At 50.6% G+C, this 18,143-nt stretch overlaps 1 protein-coding gene across 1 annotated transcript in view; it reads left to right on the forward strand.

Moving 5' to 3' along the window:
• Positions 1 to 18,143, forward strand: part of KLHL29 (kelch like family member 29) — a 332,575-nt gene that overhangs the window by 92,158 nt on the left and 222,274 nt on the right. The window contains exon 2 of the mRNA XM_069582659.1: positions 1,068 to 1,175. The gene's annotated coding sequence lies outside the window, so the exon portion shown is untranslated. The remainder of the gene's footprint in view (positions 1 to 1,067; positions 1,176 to 18,143) is intronic.

Consider the following 18,143-nt stretch of genomic DNA (forward strand, 5'->3'; position numbering starts at 1 on the left):
TCACGACTTTGGCTCCATGTCAGAGTTTAATGGTGACCTTGGCTTACTTTGCTTCCCTACAGAGGTTATTTCTTAATCATAAAGGGAACACACTATCCTTAGAAAAAATACTATTTTTGCCACTTTCAGCTTTAAAGTGGCTATTCAATATGGCCCACATGTCTGTCCACAGCAGCTGAAAAAGCTTAAGGTGAGAGGCTCAGAGAAAGACCCATTGTGTCATTGGAGCGAAGCGCATCGTAAGATGAAATTAGTTTACAATAACTTATTTACCTGTCCACATCCTTCATATCACATTAAAGCTTTGCCCAGCTAGCCAGGACTCTGGAGTGCTAAGAGGAAAAGGGAAAATCAATTGATAATGATATATTCAATTTAGAAAAATATATTGATCCCTAGTAATGACAGTTTGTGCATTTATTGCAGTGGAGGGTGATGTTGCCTGTCGTGAAGATGGTATTCACATATATTATATGTGAAAGGGGAAACTAGGAATAACCCTGCCTCCCCTTAATAGATAGTCTCTTTCTATGAGGTATTAATCTATATATTTCATAAAAACCTTCCTTCCGGGAACCCATCGTTTGCGTCCTCAAGGTCTTCTAGTCTATTGTCTAAAAGTAATGATATGTTTTGGTGATTCTCAAGTCTGTGTCCTGTTCTCTTTTCAGCATTAAATTAAAGATGTATATTTTTTATTTTTTCCCATCTCTGGAATTTCTTGGTTTGGATTAGATGGAAAGGAACACCGTGATTCTCATTGTTATTGAGTGATTATGGCTTTGCTGTGGGGATTAGAGCTTTGTGCATTGGGGAGTGGGGAACTGAGATCTCGTATCTGCCCCGTGGGGTTCTCTGCTACCCACTCAGACCCTCTTATCTTGGTGGCCAGGGCAGAGTTTGGGCATGGCCTGTGCGTGGTCATCCACACCAGAAAATCCAAGGTAGGGACAAGCTCCCATTTAGGGTGGGGACCACCTAAGATGCTGGAATTCCAAAAAGAGCTTTTCAAAAAAGATGCTATCTTTTCCCCACCGCACCCTCACTCTTCTCTTGTCTCTTTTTAGACAGCCTGGCCTCCTGGTGATGCTCACGTTGTGCTAAGTGTTGGTGGCTATCGAGGATTTTGCATCCTGGGGACGAATCCTGAGCTTGCCAGAGACGGACGGTGCAAGGTAGGTCAGCTCACCTAAAAGTCAGAAAGACTTTTCTCTGACAGTGATTACTTCGGGGAAGTGAGGTATAATAGATGTAGCTGGTCCTCTTGCCATATTGTTCATGCGATTTTTACCACAGACCTGAGATTCACTGGTACCCAGAGCCAAGCTCAGCCCTCGGGGGCCCCACCCTTCTGGAATCAATGCACAAGTGTGACTGGTACTCTTGATCACTCACTTGGGGCTCTGGCCCTGTAGGAATTTGGGTCTGGGGGCAGCTAGAAGCTACGTGACCCTTAAGCTCCTCAAAAATTGTAATTCTTCCTTTATAATTTAACTTTCTCTTATTATTAAAATAGTATTAAGTGTCATTAAAATGTTATTGATATTGTTAATATTAAAATAAACAATATTATAGTATTTGCTCATTGTAAAAATATTTTTAAAGATAGCACCTAAAATTATATAAATTATTTATAAGCATAGTCCTGAGAAATAACCATTTCAGTGTCCCTTTCCTGGCTGTTTTCCTTTACATAGAGGGTACACACACACATGTACACACACAGATGAGGTCACATGGTGTGTACTACTTGGTAACTCATTATGTCGACTTCACAGTCTGTCCCAGGTACCTTTCCAAGCCACTAAATACAATTCTATAACATCTTTTTTGGGGGGCCACGCCCTGAGGCATGTGGGATTCTAGTTCCCTGACCACGGATCAAACCTGCACCCCCTGCATTGGGAACATGGAGTTCCAACCACTGGACCACCTGGCAAGCCCCTCTAGCATTTGTAAAGGCTTCATATCGTATGGCTATAATAAGCTGTAAAGTTTACTTGCATGTGTGTTAGTCGCTCAGTCGTGTCCAACTCTTTGTGACCCCATGGATTGTAGCCCGCCAGGCTTCTCTGTCCATGGGATTCTCCAGGCAAGAGAACTGGAGTGGGCAGCCATTCCCTTCTCCAGCACATCTTTCTGACGCAGGGATCAAACCGGGGTCTCCCACATTACAGGCAGATTCTTCACCATCTGAGCCACCAGGGAAAGCCCCACAGCTTATTTAACCAGTGCCTTAATAATGGAAATTTAGTGCATTTTTGATACATCGCTCTTACCAATAACACTACAACAAACATTTTTGCGTATGGGTCTTTACATAGTCATTTGATTATTTTCTTGGATTAAACTTATAGAGCTCAGGCTTGAAGTTTTGATTCAGGAGCCTCCAACCTAGATGGTGAAGACCAGGCAGTCAGGGGAGTTGGGGCGGGGGGCGGTTCCCAAAATAATGAAGGTGGGAGCTGGGGGCACAGGCAGTGAGATTCAGGCCTGTTGAAGCTGAATGGCCTAGGCTAGCACGTCTCGATGACACTTGAGCCTTTAGAGGTCCAGGGGCTAGTGTCACCCAGCATCACTCCTGGGGCCTGGTGCTGGGGAGCTCAGGTGTGTGCTCTCCACAGGACCACGCCCTGGTGCCCACCGACCAAGAGCCTCAGGGCCTCTGCCTGGGGCCAGCCTGGAGTCTGAACCCCAACTTCCTTCCACATCAGGGGCCTTGGCAGCAGACCAGCCAGCTTCCTCCATGTCCCCATTGTCCACTGGTCAGAGAGCTTTCTCTCTGGACTCAGAGGCAGTGGGGCTGGGGTGCCTTCCACTCCCAGGGCCCTCACAAACGGAAGGGATCCCAAGGTGCAGCAGCCATGGCAGTCAGCAGGAAGCTGGAGGGGGCTCCAGGCCAGGCCTGAATCAGCTGCTGAAACAGAAGAAACCTCCAAGTGCATCCAGCCTGCTGCCACCCAGCACCCCAGTAAGGGTGGCCAGCGGGGGCAGATGGGCTCCTGACCTTGAGAGTTGTTCTCAGAGCACCACTGGCTGGCTGGACAGTTATCCGGCTACTCATCTTGGACACTAGGGAATGCTTTGCTTCTGCAACTGCCGGGCCAGAGAGGAGAGTTGGAAAACTAGCTTCAGTCGGAAAACTGAGCCTGTTGGAGCAGTGGTAAAGGACCCACCTGCCAATGCAGGAGACGCGAGTTCAATGTCTGGGTTGGGAAGATCTCCCAGAGAAGGAAATGGCAACCCATTCCAGTATTCTTGCCTGGAAAATGTCATGGACAGAGGAGCCTGGTGGGCTCCAGTCCATGGGATTACAAAGAGTCAACACAACTTAAGGATCAAACAACAAGAACAAGAAGCTTGGATTTGGTGACCACGGCTTTCAGTGTTTGAGAAAAGATTCAGGAGACGCTCTTCACTGAAGTCAGCCTTCCAAGAATATGTCTTCAAAGTCTAGGGTGAGTGTGGGTGGCAGAGAGGGGACAGAGAGACCCAGGCAATGGTTCTGATGGCCCTTATTTGGGAGTCTTCTCCTCCCCACCTCTGTTGCAGGGTGACACACGGCTCTTATTCATCCCAGCCTTGGAGAAGCCCGTATTTTAAGACTGGGAGGGCACTGAAGGTGACCTCACCAGGCATATCTGATAGGATACACTCCCTGTGGGCCTCACATCTCTGTACCCACTGTGAACGCCTGGTGATCTTCCCCACCACCTGGCCAGCCCTGGAGGACGGGAATCACATTGATTCTCTCTGTGTTCCCTTCCCCCATCCCACCTAGTGCCTGCTGGGCTTTCAATAAATATTCACCGGATACTCAGTCATAACCATTCCTTGGAGCACCACCTCAGCACGTGGCCCAGTGCTGGGCTGTCCATTTCCTTCACATGCGGGACTCCCACTGGTTCCCCAGAAGACAGGAAGTTTCCACAGCCCACTTTGGCCCCTTGGTGACCAGTGGTTGAACCATCACCTTCCTGCGGAAACTGGATCAAATTGCTTTGCTCTGTGTTTCCTGCTACAAAGCAGCGTCTGCTCAGATAAAGAACGTGGAGAGCTGCTCTCTGCTTGGCAGTGGTTTGATGAGAATCATCTGCGTAACCGAGAGGACAGTACCAGAACCAGCCAGGGGGAGGGAGATCTGAGGCCAGCACTGATCACACTCAGTGTGTGATCCTGGCTGCGGCAAGTTGGGGGTCAAGCTAAGGACCCAGTTTGTGTAAGACTGAGGGTTGAGCCAAGAATGGCATTAATAGACACCTAGGCAGAACTGATCAGGGGTAGGAACGCCCCTGAGTAGCATCCCCAGGCTCCATCCTGGGACTCTCAGTGCTGCCCACCCAGGCCCCATGTCCCTCTGTGAGCCCGGCATCCTGGGAGGACATTGCAAATGTCCCCAGGTCTAACGAGACCTGGAGTTGTTCCAGAAAGGACACCATGTGTTGCGCCCTGGACATTTGCACTCACAGCAGCTTCACCCTGCAAAGCCATCCCAAAGGCGCCCTTGCTGACCACACACATCCTCTCCTGCCTTCACTCCCTTGCTCTGCACAGCCTCTCTTCTATGGATCCCCAGTCCCTCCTCCCTCCTTCCCTTACTCATCCATCCCCTTTTGGCTTCCACCCTGAACCAACGGGCTGGGGCACAGATCCTTCAGTAGAGCCTTAGCCAAATCCTGAGCCCTGGCCGGGCATCCTTCATGCATCACTGGCCCATTCCCGGCCTGGTCCCTGCAGCTGATCCCTTCCTTCCCTCTTGTCCTCAAGACCTCCTGCCCACCCTGGACTCCTCAGTCAGGGTCCTTTTCTTTTCATGGAGAAATGGAGCCTCCCACCTTCAGCTTGGGCGGGCTGTATCTCCCTGTCTTTCTGGCCACTCCAGACCGTCTTTCCGGCCACTCCAGACCGTCTTTCCTTCTGCCTGTAAACGAGGGTGTTTGGGCTGCTGCATTTTCCTCAGCTTTTCTGTCTCTCAGCGGCCCCCCTACCCTCTCTGCTTTGGCTGTCCCCGGGGCTTGATTCTCAGGAAACATCTCTGTCCCAAGTTCCTGACCTCGTCTTTGTAGTTCTGAGAATCCATTACCCACCTGTCTGATTGCATCACAGACTCGGCCTGGCCAAGAGAAGCCACCTCACGGCTATGAAGTATCGCCTCTCCCTCAGCTCTCTGTGAACCTCTGTCTCCTTTGCCTTGAGCCTCTCATCCTCCTTTCTGGACCATGAGCTTCTAGAGGACAGGGATCATTTTCTTATCTCCCTGTTATGACATCAGATGATGTTATTCAGTTCAGAGATCACAAGACTGCAGGACAGAGTGACCTCACAGACAATGTATTGGATGGGACCCTGGAAGGAGAGACCACTGGGCTCTCATCCCAAACCCACCACTAGCTCCTGACAAGCCCCATGCAACTTTCTGGAGGGCATGGCTTCCCACTCCAGTAGACTCTCTGGAGAATTCCATGGAGAGAGGAGCCTGGTGGGCTATAGTCCATAGAGTCACAAAGAGTTGGACACAACTGAGTGACTAATACACACAAGCTGTCACAAGACCTTTTTTCCTATGGAGCATATGGATATGCCCACATTTAGGATTTTGTGGCAGTCAATGTCCATCCTGTCACCGTGACCCCTTGGCTGGGACCTTTGGGAGAAGTGTCTGATTTCAGGGCACACATATTCTACTGAGCCTTCATCATAGTATTTCATACTGGATCATGTTGTAACAGATCAGCTCCTTGTTTGCCTTTTGCAAGTCCAAACCATGGCTTTCAAACCCAATGGCATATTAAAATCATCTAGGGAAATTTTTACAGGTCCGATATCCAGGCAACACAATAGGTCAATTAGACCAAAATTTCTCTGGCTGAGACCCAGACATTCATATTCTTGTGACACACCCCAGGCCATTCCAGTAGAAGGCCAAGGTCAGAGGCACCACCAAGCATGGAGGCAAATCTGTGACCCACTTGTAGCAAATGCATGGGACTTCCTACGTGTAGTTTCATGGAGGCAGCATGCCTTGCACCATTGCCTGCCCCTACACTTGTTTGTCTTACAGTATCCTTGTAAGTCACCTTCAATCCTTTCTGAACTCAGTGAGGTGAAAACAAACAGAATAGAAAGCTTCCTACTCTTCCCTGGCTGGGCCCTGGGCACAGCTCCTGCCTCATTGGACCTCCCAGGAAAGAGGATTGCAGACGCCCTCCCCTACCCACAAGTGCCAGGCTAGAACGTTTGGTGCTGGTGATCCCACAGTGGGGAATTGCAGCCAGTCTTCCTAGAGCTCTTCCTAGAGTTCTCTGGGGACTGACAGGGTCATCCACCAGAGCAGCACTGTGCCCAGGATGGTGGCTGCACCCTCCTTGTCTGCCCTCCTTGGCCTGTGAGACTCAGCCCCATGCTGAACCATTGACTATCAATCAGCCAAAGGCAGGCAATGCCCCGGGAGTGGAAACCCCGTTTCCGGAGCTGAGTTGCTGAGGAACAGAATGCACACAAGGGGTGCAGTTCCCCTTAGCTAACAGGGATGGGGCGGGGCGCACACGGCAGTTTTCACTCCAGCTGCAAAACCTCGTTTGGCACCTGGGCTAGAAATAGCTTATCTGTAAACCTCAGAGTTTATTTTTTGGCCAAGTCTGATTTTCCAGGCAACCTGTCTCCTTCCTTACATTGCACCTGCCCCAGAGACCAGGGCTGATGACTCACAGTTGTGAGTCTGTGCCCTACAGGAGGGCACCTGGCCTGGGGGCCTGGGAGTTGACACCCAGCTTGCACTCTGCCAGCTTCATTTTGTACTGTGAGGGCTCAGAGGGAGGGCACCTCTTACTGATTTGCAGGAAAATGCCAAATAGACTGGTAGTAGGCCCTGCCAGAGTCCTGCTATGGGAGAGAACCATGCACACGTTTGTCCAGTAACCATGGAAGGATGCTCCTGAATTTGTGGCTTCTGTCTCTTATTGATTGTCTCGTATATTCACAGGTCACTCAGAACTTTTCAGATTTATCTTCTAATCATAAATTCTGTGTGTCTGTGTGAGTGTGTCTTGCAACATGACAGACAGAGCCAGAAGCACTGAGGCTGTAGGAGGAATACCCAGCCTGTGGTAAAACAAATGGGTATTCCAACATCCACTCATTCATTCACTGAAGCACTCACTGGGAGCCACACTGTATATGGTTCAAGGTACAGGGTCCAGTGAGGTCAGACAAAAACCTGTCCTCAAGGAGCTGGCAGTCCAGTGGGGAGACCAGCAATAAATACTTTCATATAACATGTGACAAATACAACAACAGGAATATAGACAGGAACTTACACAATGTGCGATGCAAGAACTCATTCAGTCAACAACTGTTTCTTAAGAGTGCCTGCTCTAGGCCAGGTATTATTGCAGCATGGGGGATATAGCAGTGATCATATGAGACCAAGTCCATGACCCAGAGCTCACGTTTGAGGCCATGAGAGTACTCAGCCGCTAACTTACTCTGGTCAAACCACAGGCTTCCAAGAAGAGGAAGCTTCAAGCTGGAAGTGTGTGTGTGTGTGTGTGTGTGTGTGTGTGTCTGTGTGTGAGTGAGTGCAGGCAGCATTTCAGGCAATAGGAACAGCTTGTGCAAAGGCCTGAAGGTATAAAAGGACAGGGGAGCCCAGAGTATAAGTGCTAAAGGTGACCTAAGAGGTGGGTGATGTGGCTGGAAAGGTAATTGGATCTCTGCCGTGATGGGCATTGAGTGCCATGCCAAGCCCCCAGAAGCCACCCTCTCAGATAATGGAAACACGGCTGAAGGCTCACAGAGCACTGGTTAGAGACCACTGTCGCAGCCAAGCTTCCTGTGCCCTCCCTGACCCCAAGACTCTTTGGCAGCCCTGTGCCCTGGGCAGCTGCTACCGAGCCTCCCTTCATTAGAATACCCAAGGCTAAGGTCATATGACTTATTCTACTCTTCCCACAGCCCAGTGCCTTCAGTTTGCAAAGTGTTTTCACATAATTTCATCTACTTGGTCATGAGGGAGACCCTAGGAGGTAGACAGAGAGTGATGATTGTTGCCATTGTTTATGCCGAGCAGCAGGCCGAGGCTCAGAGAGGGTCGGTGTCTTGCTCGAGGTCATACAGCCAATCAAAGCAGAGTAGGAACTGGAGTCCTTGTCTCTTGATTCCTAATCCAGAGCTCTTATCTCCACGTGAACTGCTACTCCATCGATTGAAACCTAAGAGCCCTGAGCAAGTGTCAATCTGCACCTGCCTGTCTTCCACAAACATTACTTGACCACCTACTGTGTGTCAATCCAGCATCAAATAACCATCCTCTGGGCCTCAGTGTCATCCCACCCATGGTAACGCAAGAAGCCCAAAGATTCCTGTCCGAGGCTCAGGCATCACCCACCTTCATCAAAGTGAACAGTGAATGGAATTACCCCTGCTGGCTGGAGACCACTCCACTCACTCACCGCGTCCTCTCATCCAGGCCACTCGGAGGCGCGCTCGTTACAGCTGCTGATGTGTTTTTGCCCTTCCTTGTAAGGGAGCTGGTTGCTAAAATTATAGCGGAGACTTAAGCCTCATTCACAGAGCAGGAGCTTCCCTGTGTAAGACAGACGCAGCCTAGCAACCCTCACGGGCCGTCTTTTGATTTGTAGCAACTCATTTAGATAAAAGCATCTGGTCCATGAGGTAGCAACAACAACGAAAAATCATTAAAAGCATGTTTCTGCTTTTACAAAGTAACCTAGTAACAGCACAGGAGGTAACAATTAACCCAGCCCCCCTCCTCCAGGTACACAGGCAGGTGCAGAAAATGGGGAAAAAGTCAGGACAGGGAGAGGGTGCATCCAGGATCCCTTCTCAGATCACTGCCCACGCTCACGGGTGTGACCAAGGCAACCCCCGCCAGCCTGCCAGAGAGCCTCGTCCTCCCATTAGCACATACAGGAGCCATCCTGCTTCTCCAACCCAGAATAAACAGTGTGATTATTTATTTAGCACCAGCTCAGGGTTTTCTAAAATGCATTCAAAGTGCTCTGCACCTTGCACAGGTGAGCACAGATCTGCACTATTGGCTTTGGGAATCGGATAAAGGAAGTCTGACCCTAAAACAGATAGCCAAGCTCGCCTCCCATGACATCCACCCCGGAACCCATGTATACACGTACACACAGCCTCTGCTCCCATCCAGACAGAACTTGTGCTCCTAACTGACCCTGCTTCTGTGCACCGCATCTCCAGGCACTTGTCCTGCTAAGCCTGCATCTCCCAGCAGAGCCTCTCCCATCCCTACCTATCTCCCAGCAAAGTGCTCCCAGGCCACCCACTCCTGGTGAAAATTTTCTCTTCTCCTCTGATTTCCTGATGCTGTTCGTCTCCCTGGCACCCTTTGGTTCTTCTTGGATCAAGGGCAGTCCTTTCACTGTCCAGTGTGCTCAAGGCTCATCCCCAGACTGTGAGCTCGGAGCTGATCACATGCTAACGCTGTAAAAGGACTGATCACAAGAGGTCAACTCACACGGCCTCTGGGGTCCCTTAGCCCCTCTGTCTCCCTTCCATCACAGAACCCTCTCACCTGGCACCTGACTGTTTTCTTGTCTGCTCTGGGAGACAGCTAGGAGTCCCCTGGGGCCAGGGGACTGGGTCTCAGTCCCTAGGTCCCTCCTCAAAGCCTGACCCAAAGAAGGCTCTGGAATATTTATAGGATGAGTCAGTGGCATGTGTGCCTCACTCAGAAGACTCTCTTAACCTGCTCACCTGCTCAGGATCCTGCCACGCCCATCAGAGCAGCTCCCATCACCCACCTCAGAGCGGCAAAGGCCATGCACTGACCAACCCTTCCAAGGCCACTGTCCCTGGGGACACCATGCACCGCCCCCCCAGGCCAGAGCTCATCTTTCTACTGTTTCAAGCTCAGTCCCCAGTCCAAGAGAAAGACAGGTTCCCCGGACCCTGCATAAACACAGGGTCTCAGTATTCTCAATTTAACATTTAAAACATTTTTGGTAAAGCGTGTCCCGTATTCAAAATGACCTCACAGCATTCACTCGTTCGTTCATTCATTTAGGGATAGCTCAGTTGGTAAGGAATCCACCCGCAATGCAGGAAACCCCAGTTCGATTCCTGGGTTGGGAAGATTCACTGGAGAAGGGATGGGCTACCCACCCCAGTATTCTGGCCTGGAGAATTCCATGGACTGTATAGTCCATAGGGTGGCAAAGAGTCGGACAACTGAGCGACTTTCACTTTCACAATAGTAAGCAGTGTGGTATAGCAGTCAAGCGCACAGACGGTGGAAGCGGACTGCCTGGATCCTAATCCCAGCCCTGCCCTCACCAGCTGTGTGACTTCAGCACATTATTGAACCTCCTCATGCCTGTTTCTTCACCTGAGGATTATAATCCTTATTATGAATACACGTATCTGATTTGTTTTGTTGTTGTTTAGTCCTAAGTCGTGTCTGACTCTTTGCCACCCCATGGACTGCAGCCACCAGGCTCCTCTGTCCATGGGATGACCCAGGCAAGAATACTGGAGTGAATTGCCATTTCCTTCTCCAGGGGATCTTCCCAAACCAGGGATCAAACCTGGGTCTCTGCATTGGCAGGTGGATTCTTTACCCCTGAGCCATCAGGAAAATCACCTACCTCACAGGGTTCATTTAATAGATAATAGCTGATTAAACAGTACCACACCTAGACTAACTCATGAAACAGTTTAATGCAAGGACTTGCTCCTATTAGCCTAAGGGCCAGGGCCCTGGCTGAGTCAGGGACTTAATTCATACTCTCTTCAGGACCAAATGCACCTTCAGCGAAGGTGTTGGATAGTATAGTCCACCCCTGCTCCCACCCCCATGTTAGTCACCCTGTGGCCTTTGCTTGCTGGATACACCCAGTCAGCATGGGACTTCTGCTCCCAGGGAGGTGGCCCTCCTTAGCCCACAGGGATCCCAGCCATCCGCTAGAGATATAAACAGATTCTCCAAGGCAACAGCAGACATCCTGGGGTCCCTCCTGCCCACTGCTGGTGGGGGATCCCCCAGCCCCCATCACAGAGGACTTGAACTCCTGCTCAGCCCACAGCTGCCCTATCCGCCCAAACCCGGACAGTGGAAGCCTGACCATCAGGCACTGGGGCCTGCCCCACCCAGGGCTGCCGCTGGCCAGCTTCGGAACCAGGAAGCACGTCCCTGCCCCTCTGTGGATCTCAGTTTCTTTATCTGTGTCACGAGGCAGGTGGGTTCAAAACTGATCCCCGAGGGCCAATCAGGCAACATACCTAAGAGTGACACTCTGGCTGCGGCCACATGGGGGCTTCGGGGACTCCACAGTTAGCACTTGTGACAGCTTGTCCTTGGGGCATCTGTCATTAACAATTATGAAGTCATTATCTGGTAAATAATTCATAACCCGAGAGATGGGATAAGCCGCCAATAAACAATAATCCATTTAGAACCAAGCTTGGCAGGGGCACGTGCGAGCGTGGAGACACGGCTCCCTCTCACCGCCCATGTCCCGCTGAGGAGCCCTCCCCCCATTCCCTCCCCTGGCTCATCAGGGTTTAGTGTCTGGAATAACAAGGATGAATATCAAGTGTTGACCAAAGGCCAAGGGCTATTTCTCCTCAAATCCTCCCAACAGCCCTGTGGACAGATGTGGGTGCCGTTATTGTCCCGCTTTCCAGAGAGGTAAACTGAGTCTCAAAGGCCAAAGTGGGCGAATGGGGTGGTAGAGCTGCCATCCTCGGCGTCGTGACGCTCTGGTGGACCTCTCCGTCGGCCCCCACAGGCCTCGGAGAACTCTTGGGAGCACTGGCTGCAGTTCCCCACTGCAGTGTCACCAGAGCCGAGGGTGCTGGCCTGGCTTCTGTGGGTGGGGAGGGGAGCCTGCAGCTCTCTCTCCTGGGAGGTCAGGTGGGGCAGGAGCTGCGCCCAGGGCCCAGCCGCGGAAAAGCAGGACGCTTTCTGTTCTGTTTGTGTTCACCTTACTGAGTTCAGAAAGGATAGACAGTGACTTAAAAGGATACCGTAAGACAAACAAGTGGGGGCAGGCAATGGTGCAGGGCGCGCTGCCTCCATGAAACCACACCTAGGAAGTCTCATGGATTTGCTACAAGCGGGTCATAGATTTGCCTCCATGCTTGGTGGTGCCTCTGACCTTGGCCTCCTATTGGAATCACCAGGGGATCCCGGTGACTGATGTTAAGACATCTCCCTTTTGCTCATCCCCAAAGAGTGCTTCCCTTGCATTCAGGCCCTTGTTCTGTGTGGCTGGTACCTCCTCTCCCTCTGGCAGCTCCAACTTGAGACCCACTGTACCAGGGAGGTCCCAGAAGCCCCCTCTTCTGGACCGGTTCCCCAACCCCATCAGGACGAGACTTTCCATGCAGGTTGTGGACTGAGTGACAGAAAACAGAGCTATCGCTTAGGAAGTGGGAGGGGGAGTTCTTAGCCCGGGGCCATCAAAGGAGTGAGAGAATTTGGCTTTTGTCACGAGGCAGAAAGCGTGGCATTTCCGTGGGCTCTGACAGATAGCCAGGGACAACCTCCGACAGTTCTCAAGAAATGATGCTATTAGGTGTGCGCTCACATGTAATTGGTCTTCTTGTTCTCGGTAAGCGGGAGCTTCGGGGCTGCTAAGAGATGCGCACAAAGGAGGCAGAGCCCGGGGACCTGCCAGTGAGCCTCATCCTCCAGTGAGCCCTGGGGATGGCTCAGCCCTCACACGAAAGCCTGCCCCCAGGTCTCCAGGGCAGGAAATTCCATCAGCTCCCAGAGTCCCTGCTCTGCTGGCTCCTATAGACCTTTTTTTTATCTGACCTAAATCTCCCTTGCTGCACCTGAAGCCCACTTTCCTTTGTTTGGCTTTGAGTGGAAACAGAGAACAGCTAGAACCCAGATGCCTCCTCAGCTGGATAAATCAGAAGTCCTTCAAACCTCCTGTCACAAGGAAGTGTTCTCAGAACCCTGCCCTGTTGAATACTGCCGCTAAGTCTTGAGAGAACTGCTTGCACAGAGATGCACAAGACGAGGCTCCATTCCCGGGGGCCAGGGGCTTGGTGGTGGCAGAGCCCCTCCTCCTTCGGCACAACAGAGGGGACCCCTGAGGCTGCTGAGTGAACTGAATAAACGGAGGTGAGGGAGAGAAGCAGAGGGGAGATGGGCGAGCGTGCAAATGGATCAGCCCCACACAGTGAAAATTGCAAGGATGGAATCTGGCCAGGGAACTGGGGAAGCTTCCAGAAGGAGGTGATACCCACCCACATTAAATGCTGAAGGAGGGAAGGAGTCCGCCGGGAAGGAAGAGACTGGCTTTCAGGCGGGTTCTCCTGCCCTCCAAGTCCCCGGTTGGGGGTTGAAAGCGTAGTTCCCTTAGTTACATTCCTCTTTACATTGGTCACACAAAGCTTCCCTGCTGGCTCAGATGATAAAGCGTCTGCCTTCAATGTGGGAGACTCAGGTTTGATCCCTGGGTTGGGAAGATCCCCTGGTGAAGGAAATGGCAACCCACTCTGGTACCTTTGCCTGGAAAATCCCATGGACAGAGGAGCCTGGTAGGCTGCAGTCCATGGAGTTGCAAGAGTTGGACACGACTAAGCAACTTCACTTTCTTTCTTACTCCAGAGCTTGAGCAGACTTTCTCCAGCCTGCCTCAGCTGGTGGTGGGTCCAGATCCTCACAGAGTCCTTCACTTTTCAGTGAGCTTGCAGGCTGGGAATTAGGCCAGGCCCCCTGGACGCGGTCATCCATGCAAACACACACGTTCTGGAGCGGTTCTGTTGGCCTTGGCATCTCCTAGGCCTCTAGATTTCTGTCTCATTTTTGTGCCTTTTTACCTCTGAGAACAAGCCACCCCTACTTGTTCAGCTATTTTTCAGGCCATTGAAGCCAGTTCCTGGAAGAGTTGGGTTCATAATTTTTTTTTTAATCAAATTTGCTTGGAAAGCAGTGGGTCGCAGCTCAGTTCTGAGTTTAAAAACAGTGATGCTGAGTGTCCCTGACAGCACTCGGGCAGGGTGCAGTGAACGCAAGAGAAGAATTTTTATTTTTCCTAGGTCAGTGGAATTAAAACCTTTCTACTCTGTCAGATGAATGGAGAGAAACTGAATCCCTTTTTCCTAAGCAGTTATCTAACTGTGATCCTGAGATGTGAGCCAGGTCATTTGACTTTCTTTTTACCCCCCTAAAAGCCCCCTAGAAACTATTCCCCCTCAATACAAAGAGACCAAAAAAATAAAAATAAAAATGCATTGATTGGATTTAAATAATAGAATTGCCATTAATATCTTCCATAAAAGATGATTGATTCTGACTTGGATTTATGGGAAGTTAGGAGCTGTAAAAGTAAACAGAGTGGTAGGCATTCAATATTAATGTATTGCTGTCCCACCTCCATGTTGGTTACTTGGATGGGCTCCTGGCCAAACCACCCCCATGCCAGTGGCTGGGTCATGGGGACCTCTGGAGGGTGGGGAAGGTTGCCTGGGCCCAGTCCAGTTCCCAGCTGAACCCCCTAGGAAGCCAGGCTGCACCCTTCCTTCCTTCTTTCACGTTAAATTCTAAGATGATCTCTGCCTTTTTTGTCAAGAAGCTGTGGGTGAGACCAGCCACTCTCTGCATTGCTCTGCAAAACCCACTGCTCCTAATAGAACTGAGGACCCCCTGATGGCCCAGAAAGTCCCTCCCTCCCTATCCCTGCATTCCCAAGAGCTCCCACCCTTCTGCAGACACACTCCCAGCCCCTTGCAGGTTTGGGGGAGGTGGGGGTTATGAGACACTGCAGCCTCTAGCTCTGCCATTCCCAGGCCAGGGGCTCAAGACCTTTAAGCTCAGGGACATGTGGGCTGGGGTGTCAGAAGGAGCTGCCCCAGGGACTCTTTGCTCCTGCTCGGAGAAGGTGGGGCGGGGGGGGGAGGCCCAGGTCCTCCAGGAAAGTGGTGGCAGGGTCCCATGGAGCCTTGTTTGGAAGGTGGTATGGTGTCAGCTGCATCAGGATGCTGAAGGCTCCCACTCGTGCCGGCGTCCCACCTAGCCAGGCCATTAGAGCCCTTCTAATCCTCTCACTCTGCCTCTTTCATCCCCATCCAAGCAGTTTGAAACCCTTATCACTCTCCTCCAGCCCTCAAGGTGCTATTGATCTCCTGTCCCTTGGCTATAAACTGGCATCTCCCAGACACGCCCCCAGAGTCTGTATCCCATGTCCCCCTGCCTTCCCCAGGATGACCTCAGATGCCGCAAGACCTCACAGCACTCATCTTTCCTCCAGCCCACTCCCCTTTCCATGTTCCCCACTTCTGGGAATAGCCACACTATCTAAGTCAGAAGTATGGGTGTACCCTCTCCCCATCACTCCCCACCCCCACGCCCAGGCTCTTAGCTCTGTCTCCTAACCCCTCCCCACCTATCCTTCCCTCCATCCCCGCTGCTTTTGACTCAGTTCAGCAGGGCCTCACCACTTCCAACCTGCAGGACCCCATGATTTCCTGCCTCATTCTTGCCCCTCCCTTCTTCTTTGTCCCCTTCCAGTTCTTGCACACTGGCCTCCAGCATGATCCTCCAGGGTGTAAACTGCACCTCCAGTCTCCCCAGTCCATGTAGGATGAGTCCCAGACATCTGCCTTTGGAGCCCCCACCCCCATGCTAACACCACCACCATAATCACACTCTGGACTTTACACCACAGTGCCTTTTCCATGCCATTCCTTCTGCCTGGAATGCTGTTCCCATTGCCCTGTCTGGACTTGCCCACCTAGACCTCCTCCCAAGGCAGAATCAGCCACTCTCTCCCTATGCTCACATGACATGCTGTTTATACCTTAAGTGCAGGAAAGGAAACGAACATTTAAGGGCCTTCTGTATCATACATGTTAGGGGCTGCCTGCCTTGCCCATCCCACCTTCTGGAAACATCTGTACCCACCCACAATCCCTCCTGCTGATAGCAGGTCATGCAACCCCAACCCTCCAGCCTCAGTTTCCTGGACGAGGGGCAGAGTTCTGAATTCAAGGGTATCCTTCCATCAGCTGGCCAGGACTGATTGTTCCTGACTTTTAAAAATTCACTAGACTAATAGGATCTCTCTCCAAAGAACCGGAGAGAGTTCCATCTGAGGCTGGGCACTTCAGCCAAATGATAATTTTGATGCAACACAAGAGCAGTTCTTCCAGAGCTCAATGCATGACTTGGTTCAGTCTCAGAGGCAGTGGTCTGAGGGTGGAAGGCAGGAAAAGGGAGATGATGGCTCAGGAGAAGCAGAACCTTGAGCAAGAGACAGAGCTCATTGTGGCTGGCCTCTGAAGCTCTTCCTGTTTTTGCCCACCTGTTGGCTCCCACAAAACCTCAAATAATCTCACAAGAGTCCTGCCTTTCACATGAGCTGGTGTGGGTGGCTTCTCTTTGGTCCTAGAATGTCTACTTTGGAGGGCCTTGTCATAATCCTGCCAAGTAGATACTATTACGATTGTTGTTTCTGCAGATGAGTGCATGGAGGCTCAAACATTTTAGGTAATATACTCAATCAAGGTCAGGGTGAGGAAGTGAGAGAGCTGAGAGGAGGGCCAGTCTTTCTCACGTATGGTAGCACCGCTCCCCCAGCACTGGCCACCAGCTTGTCTCCCACTCAAGGCTATCTGTTAGCTCCTGGAAGTTAGGGGCTGGACCTCATTCGCCAGGGTGCCCCCACGCCCACCAGGGCTCCAGCACCATGCAGGCATCAAGGGTCTGGTGGGTATAATTTAATATCTGTACTGCCCAGGAGAAAAGCACAGGACTCTGAGCCCAAAAGCCAGAATTCAGGTCCTGCCTCCCTCCACGATGGCTGTGTGATCTTGGGCAAATCACTTTCCTTCCTCCGGTGCCTGCAACAGTGAAAGCAGTCTAAGGTGAACAGACAGACCTCATGTTGTTGTGCTTTGCTTTACTGAGCTTTCCAAACACTGCATTTTTAACAAATTGAAGGTTTGTGGCAATGTCATGTCGAGCAAGGCGATAGCAGCACTATTTGTTCAAACAGCATTTGCTCACTTCATGTCTCTGTCTAATGTTTTGGTCATTATCTCAATGTTTCACACTTTATCATATTTATTCTATTTGTTATGGCGATCTGTCACCCCTGATCTTTGACATGACTGTTGCAAAAAGACCATGACTCACTTAATGTTCAGATGACGATTAGCATTTTTTAGCAATAAAGCATCTAAAAAAATTTTTATTGGAGTATAGCTGCTTTACAATATAGTGCTAGTTTTTGCTGTACAGCACAGTGAATCAACTCTCTTTTTTGTAATTAAGGTATGTGCCCTTTTTTTTCTGATGTAATGCTATTGCACACTTAATAGACTACAGTGTAATTCGAACATAACTTTTATATTCACTGGGAAACCAAAGAATCTGTGTGACTCGCTGTACTGAGATATTCACATTATTGTAGTGGTCTGGCACCAAACGCGAAATATCTCCCAGGTATTCCCATAATGGGACAGTTGGATGATTCTGGACGATTTCTTCTTTAAAAATTTTCTTTGGGCTGTGTCCAGCTGCAGTCCTCTGGATCTTTTGTTCCGGCATACAGACTTCTCTCTAGTTGTGGCACGCAGGCTCAGTTCATCCTCGGCAAATGGGATCTTCCCTGACCGGGAATCGAACCTGAGTCCGCTGCATTGGCAGGCAGATACTTACCCAGTGGACCACCAGGGAAGTCCCTCTGGATGATTTCTGAGGGCCTTTCCGGCTCTGAAATCCCATGGCCTTGTTATCTCTGCCCCGCCTACCTCACAGGAATGACTTAAAGTAGAACACTCCGCACACCTGGCCAGCTGGCTGTTCGCCGAAACCTGTCCTTGCAAATAGTGCTGCCCTTTTCCACTCCATCCCCTGGAGGCCCCTCTCCTTTTCTTTCATTGCTTGCTGTTTGCAAGGGATTTGTGCCATGGCCACGTGGACCACAATTTTCACGAACCCCTGATAGCAGCTTTATCTAATGAGGATGAGATGCTTACACATATTTTCATTCTTTAAAAAAAAATTGACTATTAATTTGTCAGAATTATTCATATTTTACTGATGATATTTTCCATGTATCTAATCAGGGAGCTCATGAATAGAAATGAAACTATTTAAATACAGAGATGGTGTACATTGTAAGAGCTTGTTTTCTCAA

This window comes from Ovis canadensis, chromosome 3 (genome assembly GCF_042477335.2).
Source record: "Ovis canadensis isolate MfBH-ARS-UI-01 breed Bighorn chromosome 3, ARS-UI_OviCan_v2, whole genome shotgun sequence".
In the NCBI taxonomy this organism is placed as follows: Eukaryota; Metazoa; Chordata; class Mammalia; order Artiodactyla; family Bovidae; genus Ovis; species Ovis canadensis.